Source organism: Convolutriloba macropyga, chromosome 15 (genome assembly GCF_964194025.1).
Source record: "Convolutriloba macropyga chromosome 15, txConMacr16.3, whole genome shotgun sequence".
Classification (NCBI taxonomy): domain Eukaryota; kingdom Metazoa; phylum Xenacoelomorpha; order Acoela; family Convolutidae; genus Convolutriloba; species Convolutriloba macropyga.
Window position 1 is genome coordinate 14,423,719 of NC_134482.1, and position 18,995 is coordinate 14,442,713.

Consider the following 18,995-nt stretch of genomic DNA (forward strand, 5'->3'; position numbering starts at 1 on the left):
AATAACGTGAACGCAAATTGAAGAGCATGAAAAAAGACATCGAAAAGCCCTTTCACACGGAATAATTTTTCGTCCCATTAATTTATCAAATTTAAAAGAATAACGGAGTAAAATGAATCGGAATAAGAGTTACACAATTTACACGTAAAGAATTTTCACATGCCGTGACTTCAAAACCATTGTTTTTAACTGCCTGAGTAATGCATCTCTTTTCCACAAGATGACCTATCTCGTCATGATGAACAAAATAATGGAAACGCTAAATACTGAGACAACGGAGGTGAAGAAATGAACGAATAGTCAAAATAGAATTTTTTTCCACACTATTATTCAAAAAATTTCAATTCCAGAGACATTATGATGACCCCTTTGATCTATCATAGAGAACAACAAAAACAAAAATCAAACCAGAAAATTGAGAAACCGAATATAATTAGAAACTAATGAACATTGCTCCAGAAAATTGTCAGAAAATAACTGCCAGAAAATTGTCAGAAAATAGTCCATTGTCGGAAAATAACTGCGAAATAGACCGCTGAAATGCACAAAACCACCAAGATAAAACAAAAGAAAGTTCTTACGTTAATCGTTTTTATATCGTACCCTTTTTTAGACTCTTACACTCTTATTTTCATTTTACACTCCATTAAGTAGTGGTCGGATTTTATTGGTGAAACTTGGGCCCGGAGAATTAACTAACGTCCACTCGGATGCGTCTTTCGGGTAGCATAATTTGAAGTTTGAGAGCATCAGCGGCACATTCGAAGCCATTGAAAACTGAGTGACACTTCTCATTGGCCAGTTCCACCAGTCTCACTCGCTGCATTCTTTCAAGAAACTTCCACTTTGAGCTATAAGTAAACAAAACCGAATAAAGAAGTATGAAATTAATACTAAAAAGCGGTGAAAAAACTAGATTATAAGGTATGTGTTGTCGCTTCGAAATATTTTTTAAGGTTCTTGCAATATGATTGGCAAATTTTCAATATTCTTGCAACGTCATTCGGGTCTTTCCCATTATACCCCTCCATGAAATTATAGCCCCCCGCCATTATGGTATATTAACCATGATTAGGGGGGCTATAAGTTATCTGACCAGTAAGCTGGGGGGAGTGGCTATAATGGGTAAGGCCCCGTCTTTCAAAACTTGTAATTTTAAAAGATAGAAAAGTGAAAGGAATTATGAAAAGATGGTAAGAACGAAACTGCGAAATGAACATGAGTGAACTTTGAAAGTCGTTAAGGAAAAAAACGAAAAATGAAGAACCTCAGAAAATGAGTAACAACAGAATAAGTTGCAACACGTGAAAAAAAAAAAACAAAAAATGGGAAAATTTTTTTTCCAGACGCTTACTTTACTTTAAAATTAGTGGAAATTCAGGTCACAAAAATTTTTGCAATTGAATGATCTGTTTTGGCACAATCGAATTCACCACTCAAATTTATCTTCATGAATCATTGCAATGTTTAAAAGGTCTTAGAGAAGTGAACAGCGTGCAGATAGAAATCAAATGCTTTCTAATAAAAAAGAAGGAGGCTCGGTAATGTGCGCTTGCACATAATATTCCGATCTCGCTCAGGCTTATTTTTGGCTTAATTTTCTTTCAAATGATGAAATAAATAAAAAATTATATATTGCTCAAAAAGAACTGGTGTATCAATTTAAAAAAGCACTTTCAACTCAAAACATTAAACAAATAGAATAATGCCACATAAGAGGGCTGATGACACCTGCTATTAAAGAGAATGAAAGACAAGACAAAAATCAAAATCAAATAAAAGCAACAAGCCTTAATTACGACCAGAGCTCAATGTCTATCAATTTTAAAAAAGCTTTAAAACAAATGGCATCAGCTAATAACTAAACTGAACAAAAGACTTGCTTTTCATCAAACAAATTATGAGAACTGTCTTTTTTGAGAAAAAGTTAACATGTGGACAAATAACAAATAAAAAAAGCAAAAATAAAAAAAATACGTTTAAAAGCGAAGAAACCATTATTTAAATGATAAAACGGCAATGAAGACTTTATTCTACGTCAATTGAAGTTGGATACATCCTCTAAGTTTGCTGAAACTACGCCAGAAGGTGATAGCAATGAAACAAAAAATAGTAAAGTTAAAGAAACATAAATCTTTTTTGAAAACATTTTTTTTAAAACCCCCAAGAGATAACAATCATATATTTTCAGCTAAAAACACTAAAAGATCAGTTTGTTACTCTCTAGCATTGCGATTGGAGATCTCATTCCTGAGACCAATTCAAAAGACTAAAAATTATTAACTAATAGAGATAAAACTTAAAATTTAACAAACGATGTTACACAAACACAGTGTTGAAGCCAACAAAAACCATAAAGTTTATCTGAATTTTTTTTATGATCATCGTCCTTTATTGGCACGTCCTTTATCATAGTCCTTGATTTAATAATTATTTATCTAAAGTTCTAGCTAAAAGAGTTGGTTCAAACAATTCAGCAACTCTGTTTCATCTGTTAATGAGAATATAGTGAACAATTTTATCCCTTAGCAAAAAAATTTAAAAAAGCAAAGATTGAACAAAACTTCGGAAATGAGCTCGAAGTTCACAAAATTTTAAGCCTTCGTAACTCCTCGGAAAAAGTAAACTTCAAAAAAGATTTTTAAGTTGACATTTTACATGCTTGGCTACCTTTCTAATGATACCACTCACAACCCAGAACGATTTAATGATTGATTGGTGGAATTTGACTGTAAAAAAAACCCTTGAGCATATAGTTTTTCGCCCACTAAAGTGGGTCGGAACAAGAAAGAAGGATGAACAAGAAAGCGCGGGTAGCTGTCAGCGGCTGTGAAAATACAAAAAAGAGAAAAAACAAATTGATAGCTTGTTATTTTCTCATAAGCTGTTGTATGAATTTGGAGTATGTTTGTATAACTTATTAAGTTCTTACAAACTAAAAAATTGCTAAGACTAAAAAAACCTGTAAAAATTTCACAATTTCAATTATTCGAATAATGGCGGACATCTGGGGCAATTTATGTGGCTCTGTTTTGTTGTACTGCATTGATATCCACCAATAGTGTGCACAAGTCATTCTATCTAATCTATTGGATGCAAATAAACAAAAGTCAAAGGAGTCAGACAAAAAATCGGCCAAGTGAAAATCGCATACAAAAAGACCGCAACGCCAATATTTTTGCTAAAAACTTTGTTTGAGAGCGATTAAATAGTGAAATGCATTAATTTTAAATAATATAAAGAGTGCCAAATTTTAGATCAAACGCAAAGTCGTTTCTGATCAACAGGGGCAGCGAAAAACAAAAGGACAAATACTTTTCATATAGCAAACCCAATATCTTAATACACACACGCACGCACGCACGCACGCACGCACACACACACACACACACACACACACACACACACACACACACACACACACACACACACACACACACACACACACACACACACACACACACACACACACACACACACACACACACACACACATATATATATATATATATATATATATTATATATATATATATATATATATATATATATATATATATAAATAATAAGATTATATATATATATATATATATATATATATATATATATATATATATATTAATCTTATTATTTATATATATATATATATATATATATATATATATATATATATATAGGCTTCTAACTACCCGTAATACCCGTAATTAACTTCCAATAACTCTCTGCCTTATGAAACGTGTCTAGCTGGTGATGCTAACTCTGGATCTTGATCGTTGGGGCCTTCTGACTCTGTCCAGAGTCTCATCAGTACTCCTGCTTCAAACAGAATGTCGTTCACAAGTTTTCTATCTCCTCCAAATCTGCTTGGGCCAGAAGACAAGCTGAATTTAAGAACAGCCTGGAAAAAATATCCATTTTTGTCTATTTGTCTGGCAAATTTACACAAACAACTAGTCCCTAGACAGTGGTACGAAACTTGGTTCTCGATAGGAAATATACGAAAGCTTGACGGAATGAAACACGGACACATTCATCCGAAACGACTCGCTGGCATTAGTAGGTGTAGCTACCCTGATTGGGTGTATGGTGGTGTGTGGGGGGGGGGGGACTGGGTTCGTGCGTAGGGGAGAGATAAGTGATGAGTACCTCTATAAATACAAGGTGAATTTACTGCCCACGCAGCAGAATTTCATGGGCATGGGGTGGGGGGGGGGGGGGGGGGAGTAGAGTAGGAAAGCGTGGAGGAAGGAAGTGGATCGTACGAAGTACGAAGTAACAAAAACTCAGTAGGAAGGCTGTTATTTCATTTCTTAGATATTAGTAAAGCGTAAGGCTTTAATAGCTATTAAACGATAGGTTGACTTGGTTCCAGTCGAGTTGTGCTCAAGACAAAATATAAGTGATACAATTCTTCTTTTCGAACAAAAATTTTTTACACAAAATGGAAGGAAAGAAAATCTATTCTTAAATGTTTTTTGTTTTGTGATTTTGATTATTTAGATGTAAACTCCACGTTAAGTTTAAACAAAGCTGAAAACTTTGATCATAAATTATTCATGTTTGGGGTCAATGGTGCGTACAATGGTCATGAAGTATTAACAGATGTCACATTGATATGGGTACGTCTTCCTAAAGGTCAAGACGCATTGTGACCTCAACCTTGGTATAGTTTTTTTTATGAACAGCTGCTACTACAGTAGTTCTTTGAAGCCTGAACTGAGATAAACCTAAAATCTTTTTTCTTTAATATAACTTTGACTACCAATCAAAATCAAGCTATTCACAGGATTACACTATAAGTGTGGAGATAAGATCAGATAATTACATTAATTAACTAATTAATTAATCAGTTAATTACAGTGTAGAGGTAAGATTAGTAAATTACAGTAAGTCTAATGTTCCTAAGACCCCTTGGAAAACGCCCAGTTTGTGGCTACAATAAAATTACACTTTGGCCGCAAAAAAATCCGGTTTTGGTCTCCTATAGACAACGGCTTCAAATAGAAAATTGCGTAATCAACACAAAGTTAAGGTAATATTGATTGACTGAAATTTTGTTTCTGACTACTAAAGATTCTCTTTCAAAATCCATTTCTAAGCACTTTCTTATCGATAAATGCCGCATTAAAATTTCTCATCCTAGTTTAATATCATTTTTTTTGTATTGCGGCGGCCCATGATGCTATTTCATACAAATTAAAAGGGAAAAATCAAAAGGGAAAAATCCTTCAAAAAATGAAAAAAAAAATGAAAAACAGAAATTATATCGTCGGGAGCGCTTTACTTGTTTAAAATAACAGCTTAGTTTTTTTGCCAATGAAAGATTTAAAAATTTGTGCTGTGTTTGACTGTGATGTATTTTTAATGTATTAGATTTTTTACAGTTTTTATGGGACCTCAGCAGAAACTTGAAAAAAGTGTGCAGTTTTTTACAATTTTGTATATTTGCCATTTCCGGGCGAACATTTTAAATCTTGATGTTTAATGGCAAGTACCATGGCAAGATCTTAGCTAGATTTATCCTCTTTTGTTATACTTTTTTATCAAGGTGTGTCATATTTCAGTTCACTGGTCAAAGTAAAAATAGAAGCTTTTTTCAGTTACTTTTCTCGTACATGCAGTTTTCTTTTCCATCGTTGAAATTGAATAAAAATGCTTAACCAGAGGTTGGAGAAGAACATTTTGAACACAATTAGAATAAAAAATTTATTTATTGTGTATACAGTAAGTCTAATGTTCCTAAGAACCCCTTGGAAAACGCCCAGTTTGTGGCTACAATAACGAAATGACGCAAAAATTACACTTTGGCCGCAAAGAGCCCGGTCTCTTATAGACAACGGCTTCAAATAGAAAATCGACTAATCAACACAAAGTTAAGTTAAAACTGATTAACTGAATTTTTGTTTCTGACTACTAAAGATTCTCTTTCAAAATCCATTTCTAAGCACTTTCTTATCGATAAATGCCGCATTAAAATTTCTCATCCTAGTTTAATATCATTTTTGTTGTATTGCGGTGGCCCATGATGCTATTTCATACAAATTAAAAGGGAAAAATCAAAAGGGAAAAATCCTTCAAAAAATGAAAAAAAAAAATGAAAAACAGAAATTATATCGTCGGGAGCGCTTTACTTGTTTAAAATAACAGCTTAGTTTTTTTGCCAATGAAAGATTTAAAAATTTGTGCTGTGTTTGACTGTGATGTATTTTTAATGTATTAGATTTTTTACAGTTTTTATGGGACCTCAGCAGAAACTTGAAAAAAGTGTGCAGTTTTTTACAATTTTGTATATTTGCCATTTCCGGGCGAACATTTTAAATCTTGATGTTTAATGGCAAGTACCATGGCAAGATCTTAGCTAGATTTATCCTCTTTTGTTATACTTTTTTATCAAGGTGTGTCATATTTCAGTTCTCTGGTCAAAGTAAAAATAGAAGCTTTTTTCAGTTACTTTTCTCGTACATGCAGTTTTCTTTTCCATCGTTGAAATTGAATAAAAATGCTTAACCAGAGGTTGGAGAAGAACATTTTGAACACAATTAGAATAAAAAATTTATTTATTGTGTATACAGTAAGTCTAATGTTCCTAAGAACCCCTTGGAAAACGCCCAGTTTGTGGCTACAATAACGAAATGACGCAAAAATTACACTTTGGCCGCAAAGAGCCCGGTCTCTTATAGACAACGGCTTCAAATAGAAAATCGACTAATCAACACAAAGTTAAGTTAAAACTGATTAACTGAATTTTTGTTTCTGACTACTAAAGATTCTCTTTCAAAATCCATTTCTAAGCACTTTCTTATCGATAAATGCCGCATTAAAATTTCTCATCCTAGTTTAATATCATTTTTGTTGTATTGCGGTGGCCCATGATGCTATTTCATACAAATTAAAAGGGAAAAATCAAAAGGGAAAAATCCTTCAAAAAATGAAAAAAAAAAATGAAAAACAGAAATTATATCGTCGGGAGCGCTTTACTTGTTTAAAATAACAGCTTAGTTTTTTTGCCAATGAAAGATTTAAAAATTTGTGCTGTGTTTGACTGTGATGTATTTTTAATGTATTAGATTTTTTACAGTTTTTATGGGACCTCAGCAGAAACTTGAAAAAAGTGTGCAGTTTTTTACAATTTTGTATATTTGCCATTTCCGGGCGAACATTTTAAATCTTGATGTTTAATGGCAAGTACCATGGCAAGATCTTAGCTAGATTTATCCTCTTTTGTTATACTTTTTTATCAAGGTGTGTCATATTTCAGTTCACTGGTCAAAGTAAAAATAGAAGCTTTTTTCAGTTACTTTTCTCGTACATGCAGTTTTCTTTTCCATCGTTGAAATTGAATAAAAATGCTTAACCAGAGGTTGGAGAAGAACATTTTGAACACAATTAGAATAAAAAATTTATTTATTGTGTATACAGTAAGTCTAATGTTCCTAAGAACCCCTTGGAAAACGCCCAGTTTGTGGCTACAATAACGAAATGACGCAAAAATTACACTTTGGCCGCAAAGAGCCCGGTCTCTTATAGACAACGGCTTCAAATAGAAAATCGACTAATCAACACAAAGTTAAGTTAAAACTGATTAACTGAATTTTTGTTTCTGACTACTAAAGATTCTCTTTCAAAATCCATTTCTAAGCACTTTCTTATCGATAAATGCCGCATTAAAATTTCTCATCCTAGTTTAATATCATTTTTGTTGTATTGCGGTGGCCCATGATGCTATTTCATACAAATTAAAAGGGAAAAATCAAAAGGTAAAAATCCTTCAAAAATTGAAAAAAAAAATGAAAAACAGAAATCATATCGTCTGGAGCGCTTTACTTGTTTAATATAACAGCTTAGTTTTTTTGCCAATGCAAGATTTAAAAATTTGTGCTGTGTTTGATTGTGATGTATTTTTAATGTATTAGATTTTTTACGGTTTTTATGGGACCTCAGCAGAAATTTGAAAAAAGATTGCAGTTTTTTACAATTTTGTATATTTGCCATTTCCTGGCGAACATTTTAAATCTTGATGTTTAATGCCAAGTACCATGGCAAGTTCTTAGCAATATTTATCGTCTTTTGTTATACTTTTTTATCAAGGTGTGTCAAATTTCAGTTCACTGGCCAAAGTAAAAATAGAAGCTTTTTTCGGTGACTTTCCCCGTATATGCAGTTTTCTTGTTCAAATGGTTGAAACAACCGTTGAAATTGAATGAAAATGCTTACCCAGAGGTTGGAGATGAACATTTTGAACACAATTAGAATAAAAAACTTATTTATTGTGTATACAGTAAGTCTAATGTTCCTAAGAACCCCTTGGAAAACGCCCAGTTTGTGGCTACAATAACGAAATGACGCAAAAATTACACTTTGGCCGCAAAGAACCCGGTCTCTTATAGACAACGGCTTCAAATAGAAAATCGGGTAATCAACACAAAGTTAAGGTAAAACTGATTAACTGAGTTTTTGTTACTGACTACTAAAGATCCTCTTCTGAAATCCATTTCTAAGCACCTTCTTATCGATTAATGCCGCATTGAAATTTTTCAACCTAGTTTAAAATCTTTTTTTTGTATTGCGGCGGCCCATGATGCTATTTCATACAAATTAAAAGGGAAAAATCAAATGGGAGAAATCGTTCAAAAAATGAAAAAAAAATGAAAAACAGAAATTATATCGTCTGGAGCGCTTTACTTGTTTAAAATAACAGCGTAGTTTTTTTTGCCGATGAAAGATTTAAAAATTTGTGCTGTGCTTGACTGTGATGTATTTTTAATGTATTAGATTTTTTACGGTTTTTATGGGACCTCAGCAGAAATTTGAAAAAAGATTGCAGTTTTTTACAATTTTGTATATTTGACATTTCCTGGCGAACATTTTAAATCTTGATGTCAAATGCCAAGTACCATGGCAAGATCTTAGCAATATATATCATCTTTTGTTATACTTTTTTATCAAGGTGTGTCAAATTTCAGTTCACTGGCCAAAGTAAAAATGGAAGCTTTTTTCGGTTACTTTCCCCGTACATGCAGTTTTCTTGTTCAAATGGTTGAAACAACCGTTGAAATTGAATGAAAATGCTTAACCAGAGGTTGGAGATGAACATTTTGAACACAATTAGAATAAAAAACTTATTTGTTGTGTATACAGTAAGTCTAATGTTCCTAAGAACCCCTTGGAAAACGCCCAGTTTGTGGCTACAATAACGAAATGACGCAAAAATTACACTTTGGCCGCAAAGAACCCGGTCTCTTATAGACAACGGCTTCAAATAGAAAATCGGGTAATCAGCACAAAGTTAAAGTAAAATTGATTGACTGATTTTTTGTTACTGACTATTAAAGATCCTCCTTGAAAATCCATTTCTAATCACTGTCTTATCGATAAATGTCGCATCAAAATTTCTCATCCTAGTTTAATATCATATTTTTTGCATTGCGGCGGCCCATGATGCTATTTAATACAAATTAAAAGGGAAAAATCAAAAGGGAAAAATCCTTCAAAAAATGAAAAAAAAAGAAAAACAGAAATTATATCGTCTTGAGTGCTTTACTTGTTTAAAATAACAGCTTAGTTTTTTTGCCAATGAAAGATTTAAAAATTTGTGCTGTGTTTGATTGTGATGTATTTTTAATGTAATAGATTTTTTTTCGGTTTTTATGGGACCTCAGCAGAAACTTGAAAAAAGTGTGCAATTTTTTACAATTTTGTATATTTGCCATCTCCTGGCGAACATTCTAAATCTTGATGTTTCAAAGCAAGTGACATGAAAAGATCTCATAAAGATTGATAATATTTTGTTATACTTTTTATCCAAGTGTGTCAAATTTCAGTTCACTGGCCAGCCCAAAATACATATAGAAGCTTTTTTGGTCACTTTCCCAGCATATGCAGTTTTATTGTCCAAATGGTTGAAACAACCGTTGAACAAAATGCTTAACTAGAGGTCGGAGATGAACATTTTTAACAAAATTAGACTAAAAAACTTAATTATTGTGTATACAGTAAGTCTAATATTCCTAAGAACCCCTTGGAAAACGCCTACTTGTAACTACAATAACGAAATGGCGCAAAAATTACATTTTGGCCGCAAAGAACCCGGTCCCTTATAGACAACGGCTTCAAATAGAAAATCGAGTTATCAACACAAAGTTAAGTTAAAACTGATTAACTGAGTTTTTGTTACTGACTAGTAAAGATCCTCTTCCGAAATCCGTTTATAAGCACTTTCCTATTGATTAATGCCGCATTAAAATTTCTCTTCGTAGTTTATTATCAGTCTTTTTAGTATTGCGGTGGCCCATGATGCTATCTCATACAAAAATAAATTTTTTCTTTTATTTCAAAAGGGAAGAATCAATCTAAAAATAAAAATTTCTAGAGATTTCATATCTTCTGGAGCGCTTTACTTGTTTAAAATAATAGCTTAGTTTGTTTGCCAATGAAAAATTTAAAACGTTTTGATAGTGCTGTGTTTGAGTATGATGTGTTTTTAATGTATTAGATTTTTTACGGGTTTTATGGGACCTCAGTAGAAACTTGAAACAAGTGTGCAATTTTGTACAATATTGTGTATTTGCCATCTCCTGGCGAACATTCTAAATCTTGATGTTTCAAAGCAAGTGACATGAAATGATCTCATAAAGATTGATAATATTTTGTTATCCTTTTTATCCAAGTGTGTCAAATTTCAGTTCACTGGCCAGCCGAAAATACATATAGAAGCTCTTTTGGTCATTTTCTCAGCATATGCAGTTTTATTGTCCAAATGGTTGAAACAACCGTTGAAGAGAATGCTTAACTAGAGGTCGGAGATGAACATTTTGAACAAAATAAGACTAAAAAATTTAATTATTGTGTATACAGTAAGTCTATTATTCCTAAGAACCCCTTGGAAAATGCCTAGTTTGTAACTGCAATAACGAAATGACGCAAAAATTACATTTTGGCCGCCAAGAACCCGGTCCCTTATAGACAACGGCTTCAAATAGAAAATCGAGTAATCAACACAAAGTTAAGTTAAAACTGATTAACTGAGTTTTTGTTACTGACTACTAAAGATCCTCTTCCGAAATCAATTTCTAAGCACTTTCTTATCGATTAATGCCGCATTAAGATTTCTCATCGTAGTTTTTTATCAGTCTTTTTAGCATTGCGCTGGCCCATGAGGCTGTTTCATACAAATTAAATTTTGTTTCTTTTGTTTCAAAAGGGAAGAATCAATCTGAAAATAAAAATTTCTAGAGAAATTATATCTTCTGGAGCGCTTTACTTGTTTTAAATAATAGCTTAGTTTGTTTGCCAATGAAAGATTTATAATGTTTTGATAGTGCTGTGTTTGAGTGTGATGTGTTTTTAATGTATTAGATTTTTTACGGGTTTTATGGGACCTCAGTAGAAACTTGAAACAAGGGTGCATTTTTTTTACAATTTTGTATAATTGCCATCTCCTGGCGAACATTCTAGATCTTGATGTTTCAAAGCAAGTGATATGAAAAGATCTCATAAAGATTGATAATATTTTGTTATACTTTTTATCCAAGTGTGTCAAATTTCAGTTCACTGGCCGACCAAAAATACATATAGAAGCTTTTTTGGTCACTTTCCCAGTACATACAGTTTTATTGTCCAATTGGTTGAAACAACCGTTGAAATTGAATAAAAAAGCTTAGAGGTCGGAGATGAATATTTTGAACACAATTAGACTAAAAGACTTATTTATTGTGTATACAGTAAGTCTAATGCTCCTAAGAACCCCTTGGAAAACGCCCAGTTTGTGGCTACAATAACGAAACGACGCTAAAATTACACTTTGGCCTCAAAGAATTCGGTCTCTTATAGAAAACGGCTTCAAATAAAAAATCGGATAATCAACACAAAGATAAGTTAAAACTGATTAACTGAATTTTTGTTACTGACTACTAAAAATCTTCTTCCAAAATCCTTTTCTAAGGACTTTCATATCAATAAAAGCCGCATTAAAATTTCTCATCGTAGTTTATTATCAGTCTTTTTAGTATTGCGGTGGCCCATGATGCTATATTGAGCAAAAACAAATTTTTTCTTTTATTTCAAAAGCGAAGAATCAATCTAAAAATAAAAATGTCTAGAGAAATTATATCTTCTGGAGCGCTTTACTTGTTTTAAATAATAGCTTAGTTTGTTTGCCAATGAAAGATTTAAAACGTTTTTGATAGTGCTGTGTTTGAGTGTGATGTGTTTCTAATGTATTAGATTTTTTTTCGGGTTTTAGGGGACCTCAGTAGAAACTTGAAACAAGTGTGCAAGTTTTTACAATTTTGTATAATTGCCATCTCCTGGCGAACATTCTAGATCTTGATGTTTCAAAGCAAGTGATATGAAAAGATCTCATAAAGATTGATAATATTTTGTTATACTTTTTATCCAAGTGTGTCAAATTTCAGTTCACTGGCCAGCCGAAAATACATATAGAATTACATATAGTCACTTTCCCAGCATATGCAGTTTTATTGTCCAAATGATTGAAACAACCGTTGAACAAAATGCTTAACTAGAGGTCGGAGATGAACATTTTGAACAAAATTAGACTAAAAAACTTAATTATTGTGTATACAGTAAGTCTAATATTCCTAAGAACCCCTTGGAAAACGCCTAGTTTGTAACTACAATAACGAAATGACGCAAAAATTACATTTTGGCCGCAAAGAACCCGGTCCCTTATAGACAACGGCTTCAAATAGAAAATCGAGTAATCAACACAAAGTTAAGTTAAAACTGATTAACTGAGTTTTTGTTACTGACTACTAAAGATCCTCTTCCGAAATCCATTTCTAAGCACCTTCTTATCGATTAATGCCGCACTAAAGTTTCTCATCGTATTTTATTATCAGTCTTTTTAGTATTATGGTGGCCCATGATGCTATTTCATACAAATCAAATTATTTTCTTTTATTTCAAAAGGGAAGAATCAACCTAAAAATAAAAATCTCTAGGGAAATTATATCTTCTGGAGCGCATTACTTGTTTAGAATAATAGCTTAGTTTGTCTGCCAATGAAAGATTTAAAAATTTTTGATAGTGCTGTGTGTGAGTGTGATGTGTTTTTAATGTATTAGATTTTTTACGGGTTTTATGGGACCTCAGTGGAAACTTGAAACAAGTGTGCAATTTTTTACAATTTTGTATATTTGCCATCACCTGGCGAACATTTTAAATCTTGATGTTTCAAGGCAAGTGACCTGAAAAGAGCTCATCAAGATTGATAATCTTTTGTTATACTTTCTATCCAAGTGTATCAAATTTCAGTTCACTGGCCAACCGAAAATACATATAGAAGCCTTATTGGTCACTTTCCCAGTACATGCAGTTTAATTGTCCAAATGGTTGAAACAACCGTTGAATTGAATAAAAATGCTTAACCAGAGGTCGGAGATGAACATTTTGAACACAATTCGACTAAGAAACTTATTTATTGTGTCATCACAAGCATAGAGAAATTACCACTTCTAATTTTTGCACACAGAAAGTCAATCACTAGAGTTTATATTTCTCCAGAACCATAATCATACAAAAAACAAATGTTTTTCACATAAGAGACTGAATCTTATCGAACGATCTTTAAATGATTTCTAAGATCTATACAGATCTTTGTATGAGTATTGAGAACTAATATAAATTTGCCCTGGCAAACCAGATGCAATCAGAGTTTGTTTTTTTTCTAGTTACCACAAAACTATAGGTGGTCTTTGTGTGACAACGAAGTGACAATAAAAAAATTAACTATAAGGACGTGATTTCGTTTGAATACTAAGATTTTTAATGGTATTTATCTCGGATAACATATCCAAGTGCAATTTTTTAAGCAGCAGAAATGAAAGAAGTTGATTTAATTGTTTATTGTTCCGACCCCCACATTTTTGGCCGATCGATATATTTATGGCACAGAGCTGTGAGTGGTAGCATCAGAAAGCCCGCCCAGCGTAGAATATGGCTATAAAATTTTTTCTCAATTTCTTTTTTTTCAGTGAGTTTACGAGATTAAGAGTTTTGTGAAAATTAGACGAATTTCCGATTTTTTATTCACTTTTTCCGGAGTTTTTGGCTAAATTTATGTCAGTTTTGCTAAAATATGTTAAAATTGTATTAAAAAAGTGATGTTGGTTAGCTTTCTAAACATAAAAGAGTGTTGATGAAATTCTTCATCTAAATTTGGGCTCAAATTTTCGCTGCAATTTTCAAATATCAGAATTTCTTCATCGAACAATGTCAGAAGTAATCTACTTCAGCCATTTTTGCTCAAAATTACCGGAAGTGAACACATTAAAAATGCAGAAACACTCTTCCTCGCATCAAAAGAGGCCTAATGTACGTCTCCGCTTTCTTTTAAAGGTTTCTGGGTTTGAAATGTTGCCGCTTTTTAGCTAATATAAAAAGATAACTATACAAAAAGCATCATTTTGATCTGATATTTCAAACTTTTTTGTCAAACTATCCATATCTATTAAAATGGGAATCACTGCTTGTTCTAAATGAACAAAGGGCATTGACTGGGTTATTTGCGGTCTGCTCAATGAAATCTAAAATCCAAAAACTAAATGTGCTTTTCTGAAAAGAATATTTCACATCAAGTCTCACTTTTGAGCGTTCAAATTGGCTTCATACAAAACCGCCAGGTAAATTTTTTACTTTTTTTAGTCGTAAGTTTATTGTCGTTTTGAATTTTGAAATCATTTGTCTTCAAAATAGATAATGGACTTTAGAGCTTTGCCACTATTTTTCTCCCTTATTCTGATCAACTTGTAACTTAGTTTCAGCTTAGAGACAATGCATGTTCAAGTTAGTTAAACTTTAAATCAGCTTTTTTTCTGGTTATGCTACATTATCAAATTTTTGATGAACCAGGTATTACCTTGTGTGATGTTCAAAGGTTTGGAAATTTTCAGCAAACTTTTTAAGGAATGGATTACAACTTCAGCGGCTTCGACACCGTTTTCTAGAAGAATTTAATGGTATTTTTTACTTTCTCTTTAAAGGCATTTTTCTTGTGTGGTATGAGAATTTCTGAATAATAAAAGCTTTAAGTGGCTGGTTACGGAATAACACATGAGCCTTTTTAATGAGTTTAGTTGTTAGCTGATGGTTAGCAAGGTAATTTTTTCAAGCGATCTAAAGGAATGTTTTTTAAACTTTCATCTTATGGTCCCAAGCCTTATGGTCCATGAGCCTTTTTAATGAGTTTAGTTGTTAGCTGATGGTTAGCAAGGTAATTTTTTCAAGCGATCTAAAGGAATGTTTTTTAAACTTTCATCTTATGGTCTTTTTGTTTATTTGCTACCTAGTCTCCTGAACCACAGATCACATATCAGATGCTAACATTAAAAAAACCGCACATTGAGATATCTATTTTTTAGGTATAGGATTATGTTTCTATTTGCTTCCACAACAGTTTCTTCTCAAAAAATATTTTTTAGTTTTGGTCTGTGTTTGAACTTCTCTCTTTGAACGCGTGACAAATTGTGCTTAGTGGCAGCTCCCAGTGGCTCCCTTGGTGAAATAGCCTTTTTAATGAGTTTAGTTGTTAGCTGATGGTTAGCAAGGTAATTTTTTCAAGCGATCTAAAGGAATGTTTTTTAAACTTTCATCTTATGGTCTTTTTGTTTATTTGCTACCTAGTCTCCTGAACCACAGATCACATATCAGATGCTAACATTAAAAAAACCGCACATTGAGATATCTATTTTTTAGGTATAGGATTATGTTTCTATTTGCTTCCACAACAGTTTCTTCTCAAAAAATATTTTTTAGTTTTGGTCTGTGTTTGAACTTCTCTCTTTGAACGCGTGACAAATTGTGCTTAGTGGCAGCTCCCAGTGGCTCCCTTGGTGAAATAGAAACATGTTTAAACATTTTTAATGCGCATGATCATTCATCATTTTACAGGTGATAAATTTTCATAATTTATATTTTGCTTTGCATTTTTCGTTAATTTTTTTTGTCTTTTTTTGGTACCAAGTCGCAATAGTTACAAACCAGATATTATTCTTTTGGCATCCAAACAAGGAAAGCGCAATTGAATGAAGTCAAATGTCAGCGAACTTATGATTCTAACGGTTTCGAGGTTTTTGCGGAAAAAACTAAGTTATTTTTCGGTTTTTGTCTGTTCGATTTTCTTTTTGTAAAAATATGACATATTTTGATTTATGACATGACTCAAAGCTTGTGTCGAAGGAATCATTTATTTCTATTCAATGATTTGAAGTGATAGCTGATGGTTCTCATGACTCTGAAATTATTGCGTTCAAATAACTGAACTATTTCTTTACCTTGCATCGTCTGTACATGTTGTCTATTTTCCTTACTTAACAATTTTTGTCAATTGAAGCTCACATATCACAGTTTTGGCGTCGGCAAAAAGCGCATTCGAATATATCTAAAGCTTTCAGCGAATTGATTGGGGTTAGAACGAGTATGACACCGGTTTTTCGATTTCTTTCTTTTTTAGTTTTTGTCTATACATGACGATATTTTTGTTAACGTATGACATTATCTGATTAATGACAGATCTCGCGGCTTTTTAGATCTCATGGAGAAGAAAGTTAACCTGTTTTATAATTTTTGTTTACTATTGCTGATTTTACTTTTTTTGAAAGTAAATGATTTCAAAAAAGTGATTAACTTTGAAAATTCTGTTGTTTTTTGTCCATCTGCTACCTAATGTTATTTTTCACAGGACAAATATCGCGTTGCTGGCATACAAGCCAGGGGAAATTGAACATAACTATAAATCTAAATGAATTCACTATTTTTATTACCTGCTTCGACTGGTTTTTCGAACAATTATTTTAATTTTTTTATCTGTATTTGACGTTCTTTTTGTAAACGTAAGACATATTCTGATCAAAAAAGTCTCCTTGGCCCTGTTTAGAGCTATGAAAAACCCAATTTATTTTCAATTTTCAGCTAATGATTTTCATGATCTTTAATTTAATTCTTTAATTTTCGAAAAAAAAACAATTGTTGTTTTCATCTTTGCTCATTTATTGTTCGATTGATTGGAATTGAAATTTCCCGGGTTGAATTTTTCCGCCCAAAATGATGTAGGAGTGGGGCTGCAATGGGAGGATTTTTTAGGAAAATGCAGCTGAAAACTCTTACTTCTTTTTGGGCTGCATTGGGCTTCCAAGGGGGGTAAAATGGTGTAAGAGTGAGGGGGTAAAAGACAAAGTAACCCACCACTCTTACAACTTTTGGTCCGCCAAGGGGGGTAAAACGATGTAAGAGTTCGGGGGTAATTTGTCTTTTACCCCCCCACTCTTACACTATTTTACCCCCCTTGGAAGCCCAATGCATCCCAAAAAGATGTGAGAGTTTTGAGCTGCATTTTCCTAAAAAAATCCTCCCATTGCAGCCCCATACTTACATCATTTTACCCCCCTTGGCAGCCCAAATCTTACATCGTTTTACCCCCCCCCCCTGGCAGCCCAACTCTTACATCATTTTACCCCCTCAATCTTACATTGTTTTAGCCCCCATACCTGAAGACTGCAAGTCTTGAACCCACAACCTCTGTACCCTCAGCTGCGTCGCCTTATACTCCAGACCATCAAAGCTTGTCCAACTCTTGACGGTCTATATATATGAATCATACTTGTTAGAATTGCCCCATCTCTACAATTTACCCTCTCACTCTTAAACCATTTTACCCCCCTTGGCAGCCCAACTCTTACATCATTTTACCCCCTCTGAACAAATTACCCCCTCACTCTTACACCGTTTTATCCCCCTTGGCAGCCCAACAATTACATCATTTTACCCCTCTGAACAAATTACTTCCTCACTCTTACAACATTTTATCCCCCTTGGCAGCCCAACTCTAACATCATTTTACCCTCTCTGGACAACTTACCCCCTCAAAATTACACCATTTTGCCCCCCAAGGCAGCCAAACTCTTACATCATTAAACCCCCTCTGAACAAACTACTACCTCGCTCTCACACCATTTTACCCCCCTTGGCAGCCTCCCATTGCAGCCCATTGCAGCCCAGTCTTACATGGCAATTTCAATCAGGGGGTAATTCCAGAAAGTCTTCCCATTGCAGCCCATTGCAGCCCACTCTTACATGGCAATTTCAGTCAGGGGGGTAATTCCTGAAATGTCCTCCCAATGCAGCCCATTGTAGCCCACTCTTACATGGCAATTTCAGTCAGGGGGGTAAATCCTGAAAAGTCCTCTCATTTCAGCCCATTGCAGCGCACTCTTACATGGCAATTTCAGTCAGGGGGGTAAATCCTGAAAAGTCCTCCCATTGCAGCCCATTGCAGCGCACTCTTACATGGCAATTTCAGTCAGGGGGTAATTCCTGAAAAGTCCTCCCATTGCAACCCATTACAGCCCAGCCAGGGGGGTAATTCCTGAAAAGTCCTCCCATTGCAGCCCATTTTAGCCCACTCTTATGGCAATTTCAGTCAGGGGCGGGGGGGGGGGTAATTCCTGAAAAGTCCTCCCATTGCAGCGCACTCTTACATGGCAATTTCAGTCAGGAGGGTAATTCCTGAAAAGTCCTCCCATTGCAGCCCATTGCAGCCCACTCTTACATGGCATTTTCAGTCAGGGGGGGTAATTCCTCAAAAGTCCTCTCATTGCAGTCCACCTCTTACATCATTTTACCCCCTCTGAACAAATTACCACCACACTCGTACATCAATTTAACCCCAATAGACAAATTACCCCCCCCCCCCCCCACTCTTACATCAAAATGGGAGGATTTTAGGGAGGACATTCGACCCGGGTTTTATTCATACATCAGTTATTTTCGAAAAATACTTGAGTACAAAAAAATACTAAAAATACTTAAGTTTTCTATCCCTTCCCCATTTATTAAACAATTATGCCGAAAATGTGGGTGAGCGGGGTCGGAACATAATGTGCAAACGCACATTACTGAGCCTCCTTGTTTAAAGTTGATTTTAGAAGTGTTCTGAAGAATAATTTTGTGTTCTTCATAATGTGGGCTGATTTGGAACTA

The 18,995-nt window shown here is 33.8% G+C and overlaps 1 protein-coding gene across 1 annotated transcript in view; it reads right to left on the reverse strand.

Moving 5' to 3' along the window:
• LOC142354097 (ubiquitin carboxyl-terminal hydrolase 7-like) overlaps nucleotides 1-18,995 on the reverse strand; it is a 116,554-nt gene that overhangs the window by 67,236 nt on the left and 30,323 nt on the right. The window lies entirely within an intron of this gene.